The sequence below is a fragment of the Tympanuchus pallidicinctus genome, unplaced genomic scaffold (genome assembly GCF_026119805.1).
Source record: "Tympanuchus pallidicinctus isolate F22 unplaced genomic scaffold, pur_lepc_1.0 scaffold15, whole genome shotgun sequence".
NCBI classification, from domain to species: Eukaryota; Metazoa; Chordata; class Aves; order Galliformes; family Phasianidae; genus Tympanuchus; species Tympanuchus pallidicinctus.
The window spans coordinates 31154905-31164066 of record NW_026294669.1 but is presented as its reverse complement, the minus strand read 5'-3'; positions in this window follow the sequence as shown (position 1 = coordinate 31164066).

Sequence of the window (9162 nt, the reverse complement as noted above, 5' to 3'; positions counted from 1 at the left end):
CCTGAAAAAACAGCACATCCAAAGATCCCACAGGGAAGAGATTCCACGCATGGAGGGCTTGCGTCAGTGTATCTTGGAGAAGGGTGACCAATGGTTTATGTGGCTGATGCGCAGGTTCAGTCTTGCAAGGGTGGATCTGAAGTTGAATGGATTTGGCTGCAGGAATGTTAAATCTAATAGCTGAAATAAGACTGCATAAGGCAGAAGGCGAAAGGTTGTAGGGTTAGGAAGCACAAACAACTTTCCCGAAGCTTGGCATGTGACTACCTTCACACTTTACAGCACCGCTTCTTCTTCAGCTTTTTAATTTGTCCTACCTTAATGCATTTCCTTGATCACTGGTTAAGTTCCTTACATAAAACTGAGAAATGTACAGACTACGTCTGAAGAAGGGCTTTAAGGGAACTTTGATTGTTCCCTTTCTTTCCTCCTGAATGATTGCAGACATTTGTGCCAGGGGAGGTTTAGATTGGATATCAGGAAAAACTTTTTTACAGAATCACAGAACTGTGGGGGTTAGAAGGGACCTCCAGAGATCATCGAGTCCAACCCCCTGCCAAAGCAGGTTCCCTACAGCAGGTCACACAGGTCGGCATCCAGGCAGGTCTTGAACATCTCCAGAGAAGGAGACTCCACCACCTCCCTGAGCAGCCTGTTCCAGTGCTCCGTCACCTCACCCTAAAGAAGTTCTTGCGCATGTTTGTGCAGAACTTCCAATGCTGCAGTTTCCAGCCGTTTCCCCTTGTCCTGTCTCCACTCACCACTGAAAACAGTCCGGCCTCGCCATTCTGCCCCCCACACCTCAGATATTTATAGACCTGGATCAGGTCCCCTCTCAGTCATCTTTTCTCAAGGCTGAACAGACCCAGTTCACTCAGCCTTTCTTCATAGCAGAGATGCTCCAGGCCCTTCACCATCTTCGTGGCCCTCCACTGGACTTTTTCCAAGAGATCCTTGTCTTTTTTGTACTGGGGAGCCCAGAACTGGACACAGTACTCCAGATGAGGTCTTACCAGGGCAGAGTAGAGGGGGAGAAAGGTTGTTAAGCACTAGAATAGGTGCCCCGGGGGGGTGATTGAGTCACCATCCCTGGATGTGTTTAAAAACTGTTTGGATGTGGTGCTTGGGGACGTGATTTAGCAGAGGGTTGTTAGGGTAGGGTGGTTAGGTTGTGATTGGACTTGATGATCTTTAAGGTCTCTTCCTATCTGAGCAATTCTATGATTCTATGAGATGATCTTTAAGGAGAATTGCTCTATGTTAACAAGATATGATGAAAAAAGAAAGCAAGAGGAGATGTCTGAACTGTAAAGGCTGTTCAGTTAAGAATTATTATTATTGTGTGGATGTATGTATGAATGTAAGGATGACATAAAAGAACCGCAAATGGGAAATAAGGCCTCAGCGGTGAAATGATGAATTTGTATTCCCACTTTTACACCGTCTAGGAATTGAGGGTGGTGTTGTTTGTGTGTGAAGATCCATCTTAACCAAACATTTTGGACTGTGTGTAAAGTTAATAGCTTTTTGATGTTACTGAGCTAGCTATTTTGAGGAAAAAACATGTGAGGAGCAATACTAATTACTTTCAGGGAAATCATAAATCTAGTTTTTGGAACGTTAACTTGAAGTGTTGTAATAGGTGTACTGAAGAACTGGTACGTGATTTCTATGAACAGATGTAACAGCAGACTTCTCTGGGTTGCAATTCATTCTTTATTATAGTATCCACAGCTACATGAAGTTCTAACTAAGCTTTGCATATACTGAATATTCACTGATGTGCTGAAAAATACGGTATATCCCAAGTTCCTCTCTAAAATTAGACCTGTGGGTTCCTGGTGAAGCAATATGCAATAGAATCGTTTAGGAGGAATTTGAGTTGAGAATTTTTTTGTAGAAAAACATTCATCAGAACTTCTTATGGTCTAATGCAGTAGTCTAAGATTTTCTGGACTAAGTTGATTTTCAATTGCACAGTGATAATGGAGTAATGGCTATGTTACTTAATAGCCTTATAAGAAAATCTGAAATGTAATTTTTTTTTCTAGCTGGTAGCTTGGCAAATCTATAACATTGAAAAATATTTAAGTTCATTACCACTTTAATGTACTCAGAAGTGCTTTTCCTTTGAGTCACCATCCCTGGATGTCTTGAAAAACACTTGGTTGTGGTTCTCAGGAACATGATTTAGTGGAAGGTTGTTAAGGTGGTATGGTTAGGTTGTGGTTGGACTTGATATTTAAGGTCTTTTCCAACCTGACTGATTTTAGGGTTCTGACATACACACACCAGCTGTCTTTGTGAAACCATGTGAAGTGATCGCTGTAGTAAAATCAGTATGAAAATAACAGTTCTTACATCATTCTTTTTGTGGCCAATGCATGTTACTTAGTTTCTTGTGCAGCTTCTTCGGTTCTCTGCCTGATGACTCCAGACAGTTTTGTTCACACTAAGTCCAGTTGTGCTTCAGTCTCCTAGCAGGCTAGTGTATTTTTTTCAGCCTTTTGAGTAAAAGGAAGAGGACTAGTCGACCCTCCTATTTTTGATTTGATGTAGAATTCCTTATGTGACTTGCCCTCTTCAGTATCTACAGCGCTGAGATAAGAGTTTGAAAAATTGCAGGCTTCTTGGAGATGAGCTCAGCAATAGTAGATGAGGCAGTATTTTCTACTGTTGCTCCATGAAATACTTTCTCATAGGAATAATAGTTTTGGCAAGTACTGACAATAAGTGGGTAGCTGCTGCATGTGTTGATGGATTATTGATCAAAAACTCTTCCTGATTAAAAATGCAGTTCGCTTTGGTACTTCTAGTCTTCCTTGACTGTAATCACTACTAGCTTGGGTTTAGGAGCACTGAATGGATTAGCCTAGCAGCAAATGAGGCATGCAGCATTCACTCCTGTATTGTTTAATTCCCAAGTCTCCAACTTAGACCACTGTTGTGCCTTGTATCTTTTTATATTTTCTGGTGCCAAATACTGTGGACACATAATGTTGTTTGATATCTGTGGATAAGTTTAAGTCTGTTTAAAACTCTTCCATGTATACAGCTATTCGGTATTATATAGAGGAAAAGATACCTGACTTGACAAGATCTATAGGGAATTAGAGGGATTTTTACATAGGAATGGTATCCATCCCTCCTTTTAATCTTCTGGGATTATTATTGCTATTTTGTCAAGGTTACAACACACTTGTCACCTTACGTTGTCATTCATTAATTTCAAATCGATGATTCTCAGGTTGTCATCTTCAGTATTTTCACTGAGTTTAGCTTCTGCAATGACACTGATTGCAACATACATACGTTACTGCTGCTTCGCTAGGTTTAGCAGTGCCTTCAAGGTTTTGCGGAGTGATGGGACTTAAACTGCTCTTCCTGTTCTGTGATTCCACTGCATGTCTTCTAAAGAATGATCCTTTAAATCTTTAATTCCCTAGTAGATTTGGTTGTTAAGATGAACAGATGCATTATGTTCACAAAGCTCTTGTGTCACTTCACGGGTGGATTTGCTACCATTGGAGATGAAATACCGGTCTGACGTATTTAGTTAAAAGCTGATACGGAGAACTGAGGACAGGGGTGTGTGGAGATCAAGTGAAGGTGAGACAGCAAAATTACTGTTGAAGTGGCAGAGCGTTATTTGGGTAACTTAATGTTACAAGTTAGTGCCATCAAGCGTGTAGGGAAATCCTGTCTGGCTACGATGGGGAGCTCAGGGTCAGAAACTGCCAGAAGGAAACGCTGAGATGCAAAACCAGTAAAGCTGAGGATGTGGCCATGCGTGCTGCACTGTGCTGGGTGCTCTGAATGTGAAATGTACACACTTTGATTATGCAAAGCACAAGCAGTTTGTATCACTTCTTAGATGTGCTGCAGGTATGGTTTAACTGGGTAACGCTTGTAGAAGATCAAACAGATGTAGGGTTCGACATCTATGCATTATGCAGTTATTAACTCCCCGTTGAAGCTCTGACTGGGTTACTAATAGAGTGCAGGAGTGCATGTGTTGCCCTGGGTTTTAATGAAGAGTCAATTATTACGTTCTTTCACCACATTGACGTGTGGATCTTGATTCATAAAGGATAGTTGGAATAACAAGACGCATTAGCAGTATTGTCAGTAACTGCATAATTATAATTAAAAGATACTAAGGCTGTTTCAAATGAATTTTGAAGGCTAACATTCTTCAATATTAACCATTCCAGTATGATACCATATAGCTGATTTGGACGTAGTTTCACAAAGCATCGTCTGACTTGATTAGCTAGGAATTAGATATCAGAATATCTGTCTGTTTATACATAGCAAAAACTCTGAGGACGTGAAAGAAACCAACTTGTGTGTAACCAATCAGAATAGTCAATAGATAGTTGGGGGTGAGGGAGTGGAGGGAGAGGAACCAAAGGCCTTTAAATTGAGGGGAGGAACTTGCAAAAACTGGCAGGACAAAGAATGCCTGGAAGTCTTCCAACAGATTTTAGCAACATCTGTGTCTTAAACTGGAAAAACTGAATTACTTGCATGTCTGTTAATTAGGAAGGCTGATATGTTGATGTGTGAAAAATGAAATTTGAATAATAAATCTGTCACGAGGACTGCCAGGCATTTTTTCCACTATACAAATAATCCTAGTTGGAAGGGAGAAGAGTCTTTTGTACTTAGGATTGTTTACTATAGCTCTGGGCTGAACGCTCCAGAAGTTGGTCTACAAATCAATACTTTGTCCCCATTCTAAAACTTAGAAGCTTTAGGGAATGCCGGTTCAAGGCTGAGTTCTCAGCAGTCTTGCAATTTCTGACATCATGCTGAAAAGCTCTTAGTTTTCAAGGTACAAGTCAACGTTTCCACTGCAGGACGGAGATCCCCCTCAGCATGGGAAGACCATGCTCACTGTTTTCGTTTTGGTTTCATAGAGTGAGGAACTGTTTCAGACACGCTAAAGCTGCTAAATAAATAAATGCATTAAATGGGGTCAAACGTGTCTTGGGGGAAAAGTAAGCAAGCTGGGCATTAGGAAACAGTTGCCTTTCTAGAAACTGAGATTACAAAGCATGCCTTTGTAAAAGTTTAGCTAGCTGAAATAGAGGTGAAACAACATTTAAAAGATGCTATTTAATGTTACTGTTGTGATTACAGAGGAATGATCTGATCACTGTGTTTGGTACTTTTGTGCAGCAATCAGGAAACACAATATAGAGTGCCCAAACACAGCTTTCTTCTTCAGAGCAGCATTCTTTGTTGTCACTGCGCATTTGTATTTCCTGGTATAAGCACATTGTGTTCCAAACAAAGCTTAATGAAAAAGGAAAACACTTTGGTCTGCCTTAAGACATAGAATTGAAGTGCATCTTTCTTGGGTAAGAAAGCACATACAAAAGCATTTCTACTACTTTAGCTGAAGTCTAGCCCACCAGAAGAACCAAGGCAGAACAGGGAAGCCTGTTGGAGGCGTTCAAGGCCAGGCTGGATGTGGCTCTGGGCAGCCTGATCTAGCAGTTGGCAACCCTGCTCACGGCATGGGGTTTGAAACTGGATGGTCTTTGAGGTCTTTTTCTACCCGAGCCGTTCTATGATTCTGTGGAGCCCCCAGACCATTTCTTCTACTCTTCTGAAGGTAAAAATACCCAGTCTGGCTTTTTGGTTGTTGACTCTAAACGACTCTCCTGCCTCTATCTGCCTGCACCTGTCTGGGGATTCTTCCACTGATCTTAAATAACCAGGTAGAGAAGGAGCAATTTCATCCTTGGCAATTTAAAACTTACTGTCTGCAGAGGAGGGCCTGAGGAAGGGAAGGTACCTCTGTGTATTTCATTGAGCTCTTGTTATTCATGCTTCAGTAATACCAGTCGTTAATCTGTCATTTGTGTGTCAATGGCTTTTAAATTATACAACACAGAAAGTGGTTAGGATTTCCAGAAGATGACAACAATTAGTGCACTTATCATTTGTATGGAGAGCTACTGCTCATTTCCTGAATGGATTCTCAGAGATACCTCGTATAGCCTGGACCTTCTCTATATGTAAACGTAAATTGATTTGAATGAGACGTTATTTTAAGTCCTCTTTTTCCTGCTCATAAGCCTTGAATGTGATTGAGCTAGTGGAGTTGTTGCTAGTGTATACATACCGATAGCTGTGTGAATTGACGGGATGCTAATTCAAATACTTCGAGCAAGTATTATTCAGAGGTCAAACTATGAGATAGTAAGCTGAAGAATACAAGATGTATGGGGTCCATCTCTTAGTTTTGCTTACTCAAAAGGAATTCGCAAATAGCATGGCTTAGTTTAACCTCTTGCTAACTCGAGACAAATTTATTGCTTAGTGCAACCTTTCGCTAGCTCAAGCACTTTCTCAAAAGGAAGCCTTTTCAAGTCAGTAGAAAGGAGCCTCTAAGGAAAGCAATGGAAAGGGAAGGTAAGCAGGATGAGAAATTGCTTAGGCATGCAGGGAGGGAGAAGAGCTCAGAACTGGGGCAAAAGTCAGAAGGACATGGCGAGGAAGACGTCTGACTTCATCCCAGAAAGACTGAATGGGGAGGAAGACGTCGAGCCTTCATCCAATGCAAGCTACTGTGCATGCACTGGGGAAGGGGCCAGTATGTAAATGGATTCCCAGAAAAGTAATGAATATGTCAACGGGTCTTGGGTAATACTGCTGGGTATGTACGGCTTGGCTTGTAAGTGTATGGAGATCCCACTCTCCGGTGTGCAAGCTAGGAGCAGCGATCCCCCTTGCACCCAGCGTGTGGCGCAGCGCTGAAGTAAAGACGTACCTGTTCTTATAACCTTACGTGGGTTAGAGAGATTGATTCCACAATGAAGTAAATAAAAAATAGTGTGAAATATTTCCAGATCACAGCCTGAATTGTGATGCTAATGCTCGGTCGTATTGGCTTCTTTTTAATTTTTTTTTCTTCTTAACAATAAATCTAATTAAAGAATACCCTGTTTTTGAAACAAGTTCCAAATATGTTGGCTCCTTCTCCCAGGTGACAGTGACAGGACAAGAAGTAATTGCCTTTATGTTGCGCCAAGGGAAGTTCAGGTTGAATATCAGGGAGAACTTTCTCTCAGAAAGAATGGTGATGAATTGAAACAGGCTGCTCAGGGAAATAAGAGTCCCTGGAGGTGTTCAAGGGATGTGTGGTTGTGGCACTGAAGGGTATGGTTAGCTGGTGTGGTGGGGGTTAGGAGGGATTGAGTTAGATGATCTTCTCCAACCTTAGTAATTCTGTATTTCAGAACTGTGATACCTTGAATATATAATAATGTGCTGTCCTGGTCCCGCAGTACTGGTGGAGAAGCTGAGGAGGTGCAGGCTGCTCTGGTGAGGACTGACCTGTCCTTTCCTGGTCTGTGCTTGGATCAGGCCTGTTAATTCTTGTCAGTGAGGAACATCTGAGAGATTTCAGGCCAGTTGATGCAGTTTGAAAGTTTGGACGTAATGATGGTGATTTATTACACCTCCATTTTTTTCAGCTGAAGTTGAATGAGCAAATAAAATGCAAACATATATTAGCTTAGAAATACCTTTTCATGTTGTTATAGCCAGGGTTTTTCTCTTTAAATGTTTAGAGTAAATGTATTCATAGCATTGTATATTATGTCCGTAGAAATGCCTTTGCAGTTTGTCAATGTGTTACGAAAAGTAATGGCAAATACTCTTTTCTAATAGAAAACATAAGAATTGGAGGCAGTAGGACTAGTAAAAGCTATGTCCCCAAGAGACATTGCTCCCTGTGTTCTGTATTTGAAATTCAAATTGTAATTAGAATATTGTAGTTTGAGATCGTTCCAACAGTGATTTAGATCTTTGCCAGTAATCATTTCTCTATAATCACGAGGTACTGCAGGCGATACATAAATATCTGTGACGGTTATAGTTGGCTATTTTAATCCTGGATATGGACTGCTAGATGAGTGTTAAAATTACTTCAAAATATTGCATATGCCAGTAACAAATGCCTGGAATGTTTATAGTGACCATCTAAGAATTTTGTTTTCAGGACAACAGAGCTGGCATTTCGTGGAGTACAAAACCACGCACCTCCTTATTTTGGGGCTGCTGGCAGGAATGAATGTAGCATCTCATGTACATGCTGTCGTGATGCATCTGTGAGAATGTACCTACAGTGCCATGCTGTGCTAGTGTGTAAACTGCAGTGCATCAGACTGCAACTTGGCCTTTCATCATAGCGAGAGGCTGGTGAGATGTACTCTGCATTGTAGAGTTTGGTGAGGTGTAAATGTGTGGTTTTCAAGCAAGTGTGTGAGTGGTTGGTGGAGAGTGCAGCTAAGTGGGATAATGCTGTGAGGTACAGCTTTACTTCAATAAATTGTTTGCTGATCTGAGATATTTCAACAGTCATGTCTTCATCTTCCCTGTGGAAAATTTCTAACCTTTTCACTCCAAAAAAAAAAAAAAAAGGACAAAACCATTGAAATTTAAAATAAAATCTTCAAAATACGTGCATGCATCAATTGGCATCAAAGGCATTTATTTAAAGAAATTGTACTCGAAGGTTAACATGTATATGCATAATCAGGCCCTGCTATGATATGAAAAGCTGGAAGTCAGGTTGTCAGAACTACAGTTATTTTAGTGAGGACCAGCGCTGCAAAGTGTCACTAATTTACATTGGACGCTTTGATGTGTATTTGCTAATAAATGCATCTTGTCTGTGTTGAAGGATTGTAAAATGGAGTAGGTCTTCTGCTGAGAACAGCAACAACACATCAGGTTTGTTTAAAATGCTGTTACTTTTCCAGAACTACGAGCAATATAGGTGTTCCTTATCAAATTTTAAGGAACAGAAGTGCCAGACTTCAAAAATAGGAAAACAAAATTTAACTTTTTCTGTGGGTGGTAGGGAGCAAGGAGTGCATGAGAGAGAACTGCTTGGTGGTAATTATTACAGCTCCACAGAGAAATTAAACAGTGCTGCTCTAACATAATCCTTTTAAATTTTTTTGCTGTATATTCCTCACGTCTCTACAAACCTTTTTCATTCTAGTGCTTTTATTCTATTACAACGCATGCTATTACACTTCTTTTGGTTCCTGTGGTGTTTCATCTTATCCTCAAAATCCAGAAGCAATTGTTTTAAACAGCAGCAGATGGATTCTGTATATTAGTACCTGGGGGCTTTTC